We start from the raw sequence: 16,972 nt of genomic DNA, 5'->3' as shown, positions 1-16,972 counted from the left end.
TTGGGAGTGGGTATGGATCTTTTGGATAAGCCTTGTTGAGATCGGTGTAATCGGTGCACATTCGCCACTTCCCATTTGATTTTTTCACCAAGACAACGTTGGCTAGCCATAGTGGATATTTGACTTCTCTTATGAATCCTGCTTCCAGTAGTGCCTGTACTTGTTCTTCCACAGCCTGGGATCGCTCTGGCCCAAGTTTTCTTCGTCTCTGCTGTACCGCCGAGATCTTGGATAGACCGCTAACTTATGACACATTAGCTTAGGGTCTATGCCCGGCATGTCCGCGGCTTTCCACGCGAAGAGATCGACATTATCTCGTAAGAATTGTATTAGTAATTCCTTTGAATCTCCTTTTAGGATTGTGTCGATATTAGTTATTTTTTCTGAGGTGTCCCCGATCTGGATCTTTTCTATCTCACCCTCTAGCTGGGGACGAAGTTCTTCTCGTCGTTGAACTCCGCCCAGCTCGATTGTGTGGAACTCTTCTCCTTTGCCTCTAAGGTTTAGGCTTTCGTTGTAACAGCGACGTGCCATCTTTTGATCTACTTTTATCGTGGCTATCCCTTTTGGTGTTGGAAATTTCATACATAGGTGTGGGGTCGAGACTATTGCGCCGAGTTGGTTGAGTGTTGTCTGACCTATGAGAGCATTGTAAGCTGAACTTACATCGACCACGATGTAGTCTATTTTGAGGGTCCTGGATTGGTTCCCTTTTCCGAAGGTTGTATGTAGCGGTATGTATCCTAGTGGTCGAATCGGGGTGTCTCCTAATCCGAACAGACTGTTTGGATATGCTTGAAGTTCTTTTTCTTCTAAGACGAGTTTATCAAAGGCTGTTTTGAATAAGATGTCGGCAGAACTTCCTTGGTCTATTAAGGTGCGGTGTAGGTTGGCGTTTGCTAATATGATGGTGATGACCATGGGATCGTCGTGTCCTGCGATGATGTCGAATGCGTCTTCTTTAGTGAATGTTATTGCCAGGATGTTGAGTGCTTCCTCCTCTCCTTCGACCTGATATACTTCTTTGAGATATCTTTGGTGAGAGGATTTGGAGATCCCACCTGCTGTGAATCTGCCATGTATCATGTGGACATGTCTTTCTGGCGTCTAAGGTGATCGTTCTGTTCGTTCGGTATCTTCATCCCTTCGTCTCTTTCTTTGATCATCATCTCGGGTGGCCAGGAATCGATCTAATTTTCCTTCTCTCACCAACTTTTCTATGATGTTTTTTAAGTCGAAACATTCGTTTGTTGAGTGTCCTCAGACTCGATGGTATTCACAATATTCCTTCCGGTTTCCTCCTCCCTTTTTGCCTTTGAGTGGCCGTGCTGGGGGGATTTTTTCTGTATGGAAGACTTCTTTGTATATCTCGACCAGGGATGCCCTGAGAGGAGTGTAATTATGGTATTTTTGATTTTCTCCCCTTGTCGATCTTCTTTTCTCTTGGAATCCTTGTCTCTGTCTCAGTAGGAGGCCCCTGATTTTGAGGTTTCTCCTAACCGAGCGTTTTCTTCCATGTTGATGTATTTTTCTGCTCGTTCCTGTACTTCATCCAAGGAGGTCAGGTACTTTTTTGATATAGATTGGCTGAAAGGTCCTTCTCGTAGGCCGTTGATGAGTCCCATGATGGCGGCCTCTGTTGGTAAGCTTTGTATGTCAATGCATGTTTTGTTGAATCTTTCCATGTAGTTGCGGAGGCTCTCCCGATCTCCTTGCTTGATCCCTAGCAAGCTAGGGGCGTGCTTGGCTTTATCCTTCTGGATGGAGAATTTGGCAAGGAACTTTTTGGCCAGGTCGTCAAAGTTTGAGATAGACTTTGGAGGTAAGTTGTCGAACCATCTGATTGCTGTCTTCGTGAGAGTTGTTGGAAAAGCTTTGCAGCGAACGGCATCTGAGGTGTCGGTGAGGTACATTCTGCTTCTGAAATTGCTGAGATGATGGTTGGGATCTGTGGTGCCGTCATATAAAATCATATCCGGGAGTTTGAAGTCTTTTAGAATTTTGGTTTTCATGATTTCCCTGGTGAATGGATCTTGTTCTTTGCATGAGTTTTCCTCAGGAACAGTCCGAGGAGCTTTCGATTTGAGGTCGGTTTCTAATTGCTGTAGTTTTTATTCCAATTCGCGACGTCGCCGTACCTCTCTTTGTAGATCCTTTCCAATCTCTCGTTGTTGTTGGGTTTCTTTCTCAAGTTGCTTTAAGCGATCTTGAAGCACTTCTATTGCTCCCGGATTTGATGAATTTTTGTCCCCATTAGATTCCGGGGTATCTTTCAGTATAATGTCCGCGTTTTTATGCGGCGTTCTATCCTCGAGATCTGAATCGTGGTCGTTGTCATGGTCGTCCGCCATGGGATGACTTTCAGGTCCCCAGCAACGGCGCCAATGTTCTGAGGGTTACCTGAAACTGGAGGTCGATCTCGGACGAGATCTTCCGTACTGGTCGGAGATGTCGTGTCCGGCTGGCCGATGGCAGCCGGAGCTGTTGTGTCCAACTTTGCTGGACTTGCTGCACTGCTGATCCTTCATCACCGGAGGGTGGGGGGTACCTGTAAGAGACTCCGATGCTTAAGTTAGCACGGGTATTAAGCAGGTTTTATGTAGAATCAGAGTATGAGTTATACCTGGGTGCTCCAGTGTATTTATAGTAGTTGTAGAGTAACCTTTCTAGATAAGATAAGTTAGTTATCTTATCTTATCTTTATCTTTGAGTTGAGGTCAGCTTATCTTCAAGGGAACCGCCCTTATCTCTATAGGCTTGGACGGCCTTTGGATTTGGGTCGTGTTCCTCTACTTGGGCCCTTTATGGGCTTTCTTGTCGATTTGGCCGAGTTCTTTAGGAAGAAGTCGGTCCGCTTGACCTAAAGGAGTCGGTCGTTTTGTCGTCAATCATCCCAGGTCGGATGTCTCGACCCAGGGTATGAACAGAGTCCTTTATCAATCCTTGTTTCTCCTATAGCACAAGGGATGTGAAAACTCCCTGGGTCCTTCCTTTTGTACGCAACTCTGGTTGAATGAGAGCACTGCACTCCTTATTCATCACTATTGTTTGTCCTCCTTTGAGTGAACTTTTCTTGGTTAGCAGCTCTTTCATACACTTAATGTATGAGGGCATTTGTTGGAGAGCCTTGATGAATGGTATGTTTACATGAAGAGAAGCAAACATGTCGAGGAACTTTGAGTATACTCTCTTTTCTACACCACCCTTGAGTCTTTGGAGAAAAGGTACATAGGGGTTCAGAATCTCCTTCTATGTGGTTTTGGTTTCTTGGTTACCCTCTTCTTGCTTCTCTATTGAAATATCTCCAGAGTGTTCTAAAGGTTTGTTCAGCTCTTCATCAGTCCCCTTATCACTTATAGCGACCATTTTGCATTCTTCCCATCTTACTTTCTTTGCTTCACCTCTTGGGTTTTTCTCTGTATCACTTGGGAAGCTGTCAGTAGGTTTGGGAATCTTCTCAGAGAGATATCCTACTTGAAATTTTAGTCTCTTGATGGTGTCTCCCTGATTTTTGATATTGGCTCGCACCTCCTCCTTGAACACCTTGTTGTCTTGGATTTTCTTGCATATGCCTTCAAGTAGAGTCTCAATCCTGGAGAGCCTATCTTCGGATGGTGATGGTGGGTTGAGATTGGAGGGATGAGAAGGGCTATTTTGGTTTTGATATGGATGATGAGAGGTATTGTTGGGTGGATGTTGATATGATCTATGTGTGGACTGTTGGTGAGTTGCATTGTGGTTGGGATTGTGACGTCTCTGATCTTGGCCTTGATCTTGCTGATATCCCCACCCAAAGTTTGGGTGGTTCTTCCAACCAGGATTATAAGTTTTGGAGTATAGATCATGGGTCTGCCTAGGTGAATTTCCAATATAGTTGGATTGTTCCCGGTCACCTTCTTCCTCTGTGTTTGCTCCCTCTTAAGCTGCTAATGATGTGGTGACTGCTGCAACTTGGTTCTTCTCTATCTGCTTGGTAAGGTCAGCCAGCTGCTTGGTAATCATCTTGTTTTGAGCCAGCAGTGCATCCATATGGTTTAGCTCTATCACTCCTAGAGTGTTGCCTCTCGCAAAAGCATAGAAGTAGTCATTCTCAGCCACAGTCTCGATGACATCTATGGCTTCTTCAATGGTCTTCTTCTTGTTCAGAGATCCCCCGGATGAGTGGTCTACTTCCTTCTTTGATTCATAAGAAAGACCTTCATAGAAAATGTGTAGCTACACCCATTCATTGAACATATCTGGCGGGCACCTTCTTGTTAGGTCCTTAAACCTCTCCCATGCTTCGTAAAGGGTTTCACCATCTTGTTGCCTGAAGGTTTGTACCTCAGTTCTCAACCTATTGATTCATTGAGGAGGGTAGAATCTCACCAAGAATTTGTTTACCACATCTTCCCACGTTGTTAAACTCTCCTTTGGGAAAGATTCCAGCCATTTAGATGCTTTATCCCTGAGTGAAAAAGGGAACAAAAGTAGTCTATAGGTGTCAGGATGAATACCATTAGACTTCACAGTATCACATATCCTCAGGAAGGTGGTTAGATATTGATTGGGGTCTTCTTGGACACTTCCTCCGAATGAACAGTTGTTCTGAACGAGGGTGATGAGCTGTGACTTTAGTTCAAAGTTGTTGGCATATATGGTTGGCTTTTGGATGCTACTTCCGTAATTTCCTGGGTTTGGATTGATGTAAGAGCCCAGAACTCTTCTCTCTTGCCCAGCATGATTCACTGGACCTTCTCTGGCTTGGTTGTGAGCCTCTTCTTCATGGTGGTTCTCCATATTCTCCTCCATGTCTGTTTCAAAATACTCTTCCTCTTCCTCAGCACCAACGACTCTCTTTCCTCTTGCTTCCCTCCTTAATCTAAGGAAGTTCCTATCAGGTTCAGAATCAAAGGAAGTTGAGACCCCACTTTTTCTACCTGTCATACAACCAACAAGGCAAAAAATAAGAGAGAAATTGAATGGAAATTACTCTTGTTAGAATGGCTGTTAGTGTGAGTGATTCAATATATCAAACAGTTAGTGGGTTAGTGAGCTGAATTGTAAACAACTAAAATGGGTAAGGGGAAGAGGGGAGAAAAATAGCAAGAACTAAAAGTAAATTACTCAGATGGAATTTAAACAAAGCAAAAGAAAATTGCTCAATCTAGTTATCCTCCAATTTAATTATTGTCGATACAAAATTAATCCCCGGTAACGGCGCCATAAACTTGATACACGAAAACTTGTCTCTCAACAAATCTCCCTTCGGCAAGTATACCGAATTGTCGTCAAGTAAAAACTCACAATAGAGTGAGGTCGAATCCCACAGGTATTGATTAGTCAAGCAACTTTAATTAGAGGAATGTTCTAGTTGAGCTAAGAAGAAATTGAATTGAGAAATTACAGAAAATTAAATGGTGGAAAAGTAAATAACAGAAAATATAATTGCTGGAAGTAAATGGCAGAATGTAAATGGCATAAAGTAAATTGCAGAATCTTAAATGGGGATTTAGGAAGATGAGCAGAAAAGTAAATGACAGAAAATAAAGAGAATGGGTAAGATCAGAAATGGGGGATGCATTGGGCTTATGAGATGTTGCATTCTCCGGATCAAGTTCATTCTCATCTCTTCCTCAATCAATGCATTCATTGATCTCCTTGACAATCTTAAGTGATTAGATTCCAATTTCTTGGAAACCCAATCTCTCTAAGCTTAAACAATTGCTCAATTCCTTGATTTAATTGCTCATGGGAAGAGATGAAGTATGGTCACTGATTATACCACATGCATTCCCAAACCAAAGTATTGGTAGGATTATATGTCACTATATCCATCCAAACCCCAATTTGGTCCAACATGAGAAAGCAATTCTAGGATGATCTCCTCATTCCTCTTCCAAGGTTCCGAGGAGATCCAATTATGGAGAGCTTCTCTTCCAAGATAGCTAACCAATTGGATGAAGAATGAAAGCTTTCTAGTAAAATCAAGAGAAAAGAAAGAGGAAGAATAATGAAAACTATTATTGATCCATCAAATTACAACAGAGCTCCCTAACCCAATGAAAAGGGGTTTAGTTGTTCATAGCTCTGGAAATGGAAAGAAAAAATAAAAAGTACATTCTGAAAATTAACTAGAAGTTACAGAGAAAGTAAAATATACAGAGTATAATTCTCAAGTTTCAGATCCCCTTTTCAATTCAAAACTATCCATATATATACTACTCTTCACATCTTCTAGTTAGCTCTTCAAGTCTTGGATATGGGCCTTTGATCTTCAGTTGAAGCAGTTACAGTCTCTAGTGGGCTCAGCTTTGCTTGCAAAGAAAGTGTGAGTTAGGCATGATGGGAAGTTAGTTAGGACGTTAGTGGAATTAACGTTAAGTGTAAATTTGGGTTCGAGAGCGTTAGTGACGATAACTTTGTCACTAACATTCCTAACTAAATGATCCACGTTAACTTCAACGTTAGTGGTACTAACGTGACCACTACCGTGGCCTCTTAGCCCTTCGCAAACGTTATTGGCACTCACCTTTACCAATAACGTTGCATCCTATCCATTTCTTCCACGTTAATGGTCCACGTTAGTGTAACTAATGCGGGCATGCCCAAGCTTCGAGAATGTTAGTGACAATCACCTTTGTCACTAACGTTTCAAAGTGCCCCTCTTTCCCATGTTAGTTCTCCACGTTAGTGTAACTAACGTGGGTATGCTTTCCATCTCCAACGTTAGTGACAAAGGTGAGTGTCACTAACGTTAGCCTATCATTCATTGCTCCGCGTTACCCTTCACGTTAGTGGTCTTAACGTGACCACTAACGTAGGCAATCTATCCTTGGCCTAGCGTTAGTGACAAAGGTGAGTGTCACTAACGCTTGCGATCCCTCTTTAATCCACGTTAGAGTCCACGTTAATTGGATTAACGTGGCTCTTAACGTGGCTTAGTGTGGCGTTAGTGGTGATCACTTTCTCCACTAACGTTGGAGCTTCCCTTTCTTTCATGTTAGTTCCCACGTTAGTGTGACTAACGTGGTAACTAACGTGGGCTATGATGGCATTCGAGGGCGTTATTGGTGGTAACTTTTTCCACTAACATTGCAAGCTTGCTCCCTTTCCACGTTAGTGGTCACGTTAGTGAGACTAACGTGGCTCCTAACGTGGATCTTCTTTGCTTCCTTTGTCCTGAAATCAAACAAACAAGGTGCATCAAAGCTTTGTTTCAAGTCATGAGATCAGGCATCATCCATATTATCATTCAATTCGTGCATAATTCTCATGAAATCATATAAAGTTCACAATGTTTGCTTGAATCAAGATGTAAGTGTATATTTACCCAAAACTTGCTTATTTACTAAGAAATTGCATGAAACTATCCTAAAAGAGTAAAGAAAAAGGTCAGTGAAACTGGCCAAAATGCCCTGGCATCAATGCATAAAATCTTCAGAAACTTTGCGTATTTAGGCACTTGCTGAATAACATAAAAAAGGGGAACAGTTACCTCAACCTTTTTGAAAATTTCTACCATTTTGGGATCAAGTTCCGTCTGCTTTCTGGGCTTCCATGCAAGGTGTGGAAATGGGATAGGAATGGCGCCACTTGCAGCTTCTGCATCTTTTGGTGCTTCATTCCTTGGTTGAGTTGCTTCTTCTTCAACCATGTCTTGTACTTCCTCTTCCTCTTCAGCATCTTCCACTTTAGCCACATCCTATATTGGGACATGCTCTGGTGGGCTTGGCTCCTCCTGATTTCTCTCTTGCAGTGTGGTTCTGGACCTCAAGGTGATGGCATTGATGCCACCCTTGGGGTTAGGTAAGGGTTGAGAAGGAATTCCACTGGAGCTCGAAGGCTGGTTGGTTGAATTAGGTAATGAATCTATCTGGGAGACGAGAGCTTGTAGAGTGGCATTCAGACCATTTAAAGTAGAGTTCAGTGTAGTCTGCATGTCTTGTTGTCCTTGTGCAAGAGAACGGAGCATCTCGTCATTTGATGAGGAAGTAGGATAAGTGATCTGAGGAACCTGTTGTTGGTTGTGATGGGGTCCTTGGGATTGCCTTAGGTGAGGTGCTCTGTACGGCTGGTTCTGATTCTGCTGTCTGTTGTTGTTATTCCACCTCTGATTTCCATTGTTGTCTCTGCCTCCTCTATTATAGTTGTCCCTCCAGCCATGGTTGGAATTATTTCTCCAGCCTTGGTTGGAGTTGTCCTGCCACCCTTGGTTATAGTTTCCACCTTAGTTGTAATTGCCACCCTGTTGATTGTATCCTTGATTTGGGTGGTCATAAAAGTTATGAGTAGCGGCTACGGCGTTGTCCTCTTGTTGGAGCTGCGAGCACTCATCAGTGTAGTGACTATAATCAGCACAAATTCCGCATACTCTTTGGGGAACTAGCTGTTGGCTTTGTTGTGGTGGGGGAGGCTGTTGTTGTTGTTGATTCAATTGCATCTGCTTCAGTGAGTTAGTCATTTCACCTATAGCTTGTGTGATGGCAGTAGTCTCACTGTTAGAGGAAACCTCTGCAACAGCCTTTGAGTGGTAGTTCCTATGCCTGTGATTCCGAGTGGACTCAGCTAAGTCACTGATCAATTGCCATGCTTCATCTGTGGTCTTATACTTTTTCAGTGAACCATTACTAGCACCATCCAATGTAGTTTTATCCCGAGGCTTCATGCCTTGAGTGAAGTAGCTGATCAATACAAGTCTGTAAATCATGTGGTGGGGGCATGCGTCCAGAAGGTTCTTGAAACGCTCCCAGTACTCATAGAGTCTTCGATTCACCTTGAACAATGCAGGAGATCTCCTTTCTCAGTCTATCTGTAACTTCAACTGGAAAGTATTTTTCCAAGAATTCTCTCCTGAGCGTGTCCCAGTTGGTAACAGTTGCTTCAGATTGGGAGTAGTACCACTCCCTTGCCTTTCCCTCAAGAGAAAATGGGAAGGCGGTTAACAGAATAGAAGTTTCATCTGCACTGATGAGCGGATAATTTGTACGCTTTTTGGCATTGTTTTTAGTATGTTTTTAGTAGGATCTAGTTACTTTTAGGGATGTTTTCATTAGTTTTTATGTTAAATTCACATTTCTGGACTTTACTATGAGTTTGTGTGTTTTTCTGTGATTTCAGGTATTTTCTGGCTGAAATTGAGGGACTTGAGCAAAAATCAGATTCAGAGGTTGAAGAAGGACTGCTGATGTTGTTGGATTCTGACCTCCCTGCACTCAAAGTGGATTTTCTAGAGCTACAGAACTCAAAATGGCGCGCTTCCAATTGCGTTCGAAAGTAGACATTCAGGGCTTTCCAGCAATGTATAATAGTCCATACTTTGACCGAGTTTAGACGACGTAAAAGGGCGTTGAACGCCAGTTCTACGCTGCTGTCTGGAGTTAAACGCCAGAAACAAGTCACAAACCAGAGTTGAACGCCAGAAATACGTTACAACCTGGTGTTCAACTCCAGAAAGAGCCTCTGCACGTGTAACATTCAAGCTCAGCCCAAGCACACACCAAGTGGGTCCCGGAAGTGGATTTATGCATCAATTACTTACTTCTGTAAACCCTAGTAGCTAGTTTATTATAAATAGGACTTTTTACTATTGTATTAGACATCCTGGATCCTGGATAGTATTTTTGATCCTGTGATCTCGTTTTGGGGGCTGGCCATTCGGCCATGCCTGAACCTTTCACTTATGTATTTTTAACGGTAGAGTTTCTACACTCCATAGATTAAGGTGTGGAGCTCTGCTGTTCCTCAAAGATTAATACAAAGTACTACTGTTTTCTATTCAATTCATCTTATTTCGCTTCTAAGATATTCATTTGTACTTCAACCTGAATGTGATGAACGTGACAATCATCATCATTCCCTATGAACGTGTGCCTGACAACCACTTCCGTTCTACCTTAGATTGAATGAGTGTCTCTCAGATCTCTTAATCGGAATCTTCGTGGTGTAAGCTAGACTGATGGCGGCATTCAAGAGAATCCGGAAAGTCTAAACCTTGTCTGTGGTATTCTGAGTAGGATTCAATGATTGGATGACTGTGACGAGCATCAAACTCGCGAGTGCTGGGCGTAGTGACAGACGCAAAAGGAGGGTGAATCCTATTCCAGCATGATCGGGAACCTCAGATGATTAGCCGTGCCGTGACAGGGCATCTTGGACCATTTTCACAAGAGGAGGGGATGTAGCCACTGACAACGGTGATGCCCTTGCATAAAGCCAGCCATGGAAAGGAGTAAGACTGATTGGATGAAGACAGCAGGAAAGCGGAGGTTTAGAGGAACGAATGCATCTCCATACGCTTATCTGAAATTCTCACCAATGATTTACATAAGTATTTTTATCCTTCTTTTATTATTAAATTTCGAAAACCCCATTACTATTTTATATCCGCCTGACTGAGATTTACAAGGTGACCATAGCTTGCTTCATACCAACAATCTCCGTGGGATTCGACCCTTACTCACGTAAGGTATTACTTGGACGACCCAGTGCACTTGCTGGTTAGTTATGCGAAGTTGTGAAGATATGTAATAATTCACAACCTGAGTAACAATTTCGCATACCAAGTTTTTGGCGCCGTTGCCGGGGAATCAATTTCGAACAACAATTCACAACCTGAGTAACAATTTCGCATACCAAGTTTTTGGCGCCGTTGCCGGGGATTGTTCGAGTTTTCGGCAAGCTTTTGGTCCGGTAACATCAGTGCCAAATTTTGATCCGGCAACAACACCAAGTTTTTGGCGCCGTTGCCGGGGATTGTTCGAGTTTGGACAACTGACGGTTCATCTTGTTGCTCAGATTGGGTAACTTTCTTTTCGTTTTATTTTCAAAAATTTTTCAAAAATCTTTCAAAATTTTCTCCTTTGTTTTCGAAAAAATTTTTAAAATAAAAATGTTTTCAAAAATATATTTTTCTTCAAAATTTTTAGGAATGAATTCTAGTGTTTCATGAAACATGTTGAATCCTATCTGGCTGTAAAGCCATACCCAAACTGCTTTGGGACTGGTCTTCAACTAATCACCTCAATGGATGTAATTTACATGCTAGAGCTTGGCTGGCTATTAAGCCATGCCTGACCCTTTGATTGGAGCTTTAGACTAAAGAGCATAAGATTCCTGGAATTCATATTAAAAATTTTGGAATCCTTATTTTTATTTTTCATAATAATTTTCGAAAAAAATACAAAAAAATAATTTAAAAATCAAAAATATTTTTTGTGTTTCTTGTTTGAGTCATGTGTCATGTTATAAGTTTGGTGTCAATTGCATATTCATCTTGCATTTTTTCGAAAAATTCATGCATTCATAGTGTTCTTCATGATCTTCAAGTTGTTCTTGGTAAGTCTTCTTGTTTGATCTTGATGTTTTCATGTTTTGTGTCTTTTCTTGTTTTTCATATGCATTCTTGCATTCATAGAGTCTAAACATGAAAGATTTCTAAGTTTGGTGTCTTGCATGTTTTCTTTGCATATAAAAATTTTCAAAAATATGTTCTTGATGTTCATCATGATCTTCATAGTGTTCTTGGTGTTCATCTTGACATTCATAGCATTCTTGCATGCATCACATGTTTTGATCTAAAATTCTCATGCATTGCATAATTTTCATGTTTTTCTCTCTCATCATTAAAAATTCAAAAATCAAAAAAATATCTTTCCTTTTTTCTCTCTTAAAATTTCGAAAATTAGATTTGAATTTTTCAAAAATTTTTAAAATCTAGTTGTTTTTATGAGTCAAATCAAATTTTCAATTTAAAAATCTTATCTTTTTCAAAATCTCTTTCAAAAATCAAATCTTTTTCAAAAACTAATTTAAATTATATCTTTTCAAAAATATCTTCTTATCTTACCTTTTTCAAAAAATTTGATTGCAAAATATCTTTTCTAACTTCCTAACTTCTTATCTTTTCAAAATTTGTTTCAACTAACTAACTAACTTTTTGTTTGTTTCTTATCTTTCTCAAAACCACCTAACTAACTCTCTCTCTCTCTAATTTTTGAAAATATCTCCCTCTTTTTTAAAATTTCTTTTTAATTAAACTAATTATTTTATTTTTTATTTGAATTTTCGAAAAAACTACTAACCTTTTTCAAAATTACTTTTCGAAAATTACTAACTCTTTTTCAAAAACTATTTTCGAAAATCCTCTCCCTCTCTCATCTTATTCTATTTATTTATTCATCTACTAACATCTCTTCCTCACAACACTCACCAAATTCGAACCCCCTCTTCTATCTGTGTTCGAATTTTTTTCTCTTCTTTTCTTCTTCTATTAACAATAAGGAACCTCTTTACTGTGACATAGAGGATTCCTCTTCTTTTCTTTTCTTTTTCTCTTCTCTTTCTTATGAGCAGGGACAAAGAAAAAGGCATTCTTGTTGAAGCTGATCCAGAACCTGAACGGACTCTGAAGAGAAAATTAAGAGGAGCTAAATTACAACAATCCAGAGACAACCTTATTGAAAATTTCGAACAAGTAAAGGAGATGGCAGCCGAACCCAACAACAATAATGCAAGGAGGATGCTTGGTGACTTTACTGCACCTAATTCCAATTTACATGGAAGAATCATCTCCATTCCTGCCATTGGAGCAAACAATTTTGAGCTTAAACCTCAATTAGTTTCTCTGATGCAGCAGAACTGCAAGTTTCATGGACTTCCATCTGAAGATCCTTTTCAGTTCTTAACTGAATTCTTGCAGATCTGTGATACTGTTAAGACTAATGGAGTAGATCCTGAAGTCTACAGGTTCATGCTTTTCCCTTTTGCTGTAAGAGACAGAGCTAGAATATGGTTGGACTCTCAACCCAAAGACAGCCTGAACTCTTGGGATAAGCTGGTCACGGCTTTCTTAGCCAAGTTCTTTCCTCCTCAAAAGCTGAGCAAGCTTAGAGCTGATGTTCAAACCTTCAGACAAAAAGAAGGTGAATCTCTCTATGAAGCTTGGGAAAGATACAAACAGCTGACCAAAAAGTGTCCTTCTGACATGCTTTCAGAATGGACCATCCTGGATATATTCTATGATGGTTTATCTGAGCTATCAAAGATGTCATTGGATACTTCTGCAGGTGGATCCATTCACCTAAAGAAAATGCCTGCAGAAGCTCAAGAACTCATTGACATGGTTGCTAATAACCAGTTCATGTACACTTCTGAGAGGAATCCTGTGAGTAATGGGACGCCTCAGAAGAAGGGAGTTCTTGAAGTTGATACTCTGAATGCCATATTGGCTCAGAACAAAATATTGACTCAGCAAGTCAATATGATTTCTAATGGAATGCAAGCTGCATCCAACAGTACTCAAGAGGCTTCTTATGAAGAAGAAGCTTATGATCCTGAGAACCCTGCAATAGCAGAGGTAAATTACATGGGTGAACCATATGGAAACACCTATAATCCATCATGGAGAAATCATCCAAATCTCTCATGGAAGGATCAAAGGCCTCAACAAGGCTTTAATAATGGTGGAAGAAACAGGTTTAACAATAATAAACCTTTTCCATCATCCACTCAGCAACAGACAGAGAACTCTGAACAAAATACCTCTAATTTAGCAAACTTAGTCTCTGGTCTATCCAAGGCCACTGTAAGTTTCATGAATGAAATAAGGTCTTTCATTAGAAATTTGGAGGCACAAGTGGGCCAGCTGAGTAAAAGGATCACTGAAATCCCTCCTAGTACTCTCCCAAGTAATACAAAAGAGAATCCAAAAGGAGAGTGCAAGGCCATTGACATAAGCACCATGGCCGAACCTGTAAGGAAAGGAGAGGACGTGAATCCCAAGGAGGAAGACCTCCTGGGACGTCCAATGATCAATAAGGAGCTTCCCTCTGAGGAACCAAAGGACTCTGAGGCTCATCTAGAGACCATAGAGATTCTATTGAACCTCCTTATGCCATTCATGAGCTCTGATGAGTATTCCTCTTCTGAAGAAAAAGAGGATGTTACTGAAGAGCAAGCTGCCAATTTCCTTGGTGCAATCATGAAGCTAAATGCCAAATTATTTGGCATTGATACTTGGGAAGATGAACCTCCTTTGTTCACCAATGAACTGAGTGATCTGGATCAACTGACAATTGCCTCAGAAGAGACAAGATCCTGGAAAGTTCATAATACCTTGTACTATAGGCACCATGATCTTTAAGGCTTTATGTGACTTTGGTTCAGGAATAAACCTCATGCCCCTCTCTGTAATAAAGAAACTGGGAATCTATGGGGTGCAAGCTGCTAAAATCTCATTAGAGATGGCAGACAATTCAAGAAAACAGGCTTATGGACAAGTAGAGGACGTGTTAGCAAAGGTTGAAGGCCTTTACATCCCTGCTGATTTCATAGTCCTGGATACTGGAAAGGAAGAGGATGAATCCATCATCCTAGGAAGACCTTTCCTAGCCACAGCAAGAGTTGTGATTGATGTGGACAGAGGAGAATTGATCCTTCAATTAAATAAGGACAACCTTGTGATTACAACTCAAGGATCTCTCTCTTTATCCATGGAGAGGAAGCAGAAAAAGCTTCTCTCAAAGCAGAGTCAACCAAAGCCCCCACAGTCAAACTCTAAGTTTGGTATTGGGAGGCCACAACCAAAGTCTAAGTTTGGTGTCAAACCCCCATATCCAAACTCTAAGTTTGGTGTTGGGAGGTTTCAACAAAGCTCTGCACATCTGTGAGGCTCCATGAGAGCCCACTGTCAAGCTATTGACATTAAAGAAGCGCTTGTTGGGAGGCAACCGAATGTTTATTTATCTAATTTTCATTGTTTTTCATGTTTTATTAGGTTCATGATCATGTGGAGTCACAAAATAAATATAAAAATTGAAAACAGAATCAAAAACAACAGAAGAAAAATCACACCCTGGAGGAAGACCTTACTGGCGTTTAAACGCTAGTAAGAAGCATGTTTTGGGCGTTCAACACCAGAACAGAGCAAGGTTCTGGTGCTGAACACCAGAAATGGGCAGCATCTGGGCGTTTGAACGCTAGAAATGCACCCTGGAGGAGAGCTGGCGCTGAACGCCCAGAACAAGCATGGTTCTGGCGTTCAACACCAGAAATAGGCTACAAATGGGCGTTCAACACCCAGAACAAGCACCAACCTGGCGCTGAACGCCCAGAGTTGTGTGCAAGGGCATTTTACATGCCTAATTTGGTGCAAGGTTGTAAATCCTTGAACACCTCAGGATCTGTGGACCCCACAGGATCACCTCAGGATCTGTGGATCCCACAGGATCCCCACCTACCTCATAAACTCCACCTACCTTCAAAATTCAAAATCAATTTCCCACCCAAACCCACCCTATATGGTCGAAACTTAACCCCCCTCCCTCCCCTATATAAAGCCTTCCATTCCTCCTCATTTTCACACAACACAACCCTCTCTTCTCTTCTTGGCCGAAACACAATCCCTTCTCCCTCTCCTCCATTTCTTCTTCTTCTTCATCTATTCTTTCTTCTATTGCTCGAGGGTGAGCAAAATTCTAAGTTTGGTGTGGTAAAAGCATAAGCTTTTTGTTTTTCCATTACCATTGATGGCACCTAAGACCGGAGAATCCTCTAGAAAAGGGAAAGGGAAGACAAAAGCTTCCACCTCCGAGTCATGGGAGATGGAAAGGTTCATCTCCAAAGCCCATCAAGACCACTTCTATGATGTTGTGGCCAAGAAGAAGGTGATCCCCGAGGTCCCTTTCAAACTCAAAAGAAATGAGTATCCGGAGATCCGACATGAAATTCAAAGAAGAGGTTGGGAAGTTCTAACAAACCCCATCCTACAAGTCGGCATCCTAATGGTTCAAGAGTTCTATGCTAATGCATGGATCACTAGGAACCATGATCAAAGTAAGAACCCGAACCCAAAGAATTATCTCACCATGGTTCGGGGGAAATACTTAGATTTTAGTCCGGAAAATGTGAGGTTGGCGTTCAACTTGCCAAACATGGAAGAGAACGCACGCCCCTACACAAGGAGAGTCAACTTTGATCAAAGGTTGGACCAAGTCCTCATGGACATATGTGTAGAAGGAGCTCAATGGAAGATTGACTCAAAAGGCAAACCGGTTCAACTAAGAAGACTGGACCTTAAGCCTGTAGCTAGAGGATGGTTGAAGTTCATTCAATGCTCAATCATTCCCACTAGCAACCGGTCTAAAGTTACTATAGACTGGGCCATCATGATCCATAGCATCATGATTGGAGAAGAGGTGGAAGTTTATGAGATTATACCTCAAGAACTCTACAAAGTGGCTGACAAGTCCTCCACTATGGCAAGGTTAGCCTTTCCTCACCTCATCTACCACCTATGCAATTTGGCTGGGATTGACATAGAGGGAGATATCCTCATTAAAGAGGACAAGCCCATCACTAAGAAAAAGATGGAGCAAGCAAGAGAGCCCATTCATGGAGCTCAAGAGGCGCATGAATCTCATCACCATGAGATCCCAGGGATGCCTCAAATGCATTTTCCTCCACAAAACTATTGGGAGAAAATCAATACCTCCCTAGGAGAATTAAGTTCCAACATGGGACAATTAAGGGTGAAACATCAAGAGCACTTCATCATCCTTCATGAAATAAGGGAAGATCAAAAAGCAATGAGGGAGGAGCAACAAAGACAAAGAAGAGACATAGAAGAGCTCAAGGACATCATTGGTTCCTCAAGAAGGAAATGCCACCATCACTAAGGTGGACTCATTCCTTGTTCTTAAATTCTCTGTTTTTCATTTTCTATGTTAAGTGCTTATCCATGTTTGTGTCTTATTACATGATCATTAGTAATTAGTAACTATGTCTTAAAGTTATGAATGTCCTATGAATCCATCACCTCTCTTAAATGAAAACTGTTTTAATTCAAAAGAACAAGAAGTAATGAGTTTCGAATTTATCCTTGAACTTAGTTTAATTATATTGATGTGGTGACAATGCTTCTTGTTTTCTGAATGTACGCTTGAACAGTGCATATGTCTTTTGAAGTTGTTGTTTAAGAATGTTAAATATGTTG

General features: G+C 41.1%; 1 non-coding gene across 1 annotated transcript; it reads left to right on the top strand.

Moving 5' to 3' along the window:
* Positions 1-4,231: 4,231 nt before the first annotated feature.
* LOC148568010 (small nucleolar RNA R71) lies at positions 4,232-4,338 on the top strand. Its single transcript, XR_015882156.1, has one exon. It is a non-coding gene; the product is annotated as a small nucleolar RNA R71 (small nucleolar RNA).
* The last annotated feature ends 12,634 nt before the right edge of the window (positions 4,339-16,972 follow it).

The sequence above is a fragment of the Arachis ipaensis genome, chromosome B4 (assembly GCF_059453495.1).
Source record: "Arachis ipaensis isolate K30076 ecotype BB chromosome B4, ASM5945349v1, whole genome shotgun sequence".
Classification (NCBI taxonomy): Eukaryota; Viridiplantae; Streptophyta; class Magnoliopsida; order Fabales; family Fabaceae; genus Arachis; species Arachis ipaensis.
Note: the sequence above shows the minus strand (reverse complement) of the source record. Positions and strands in the feature narration are given on the sequence as shown.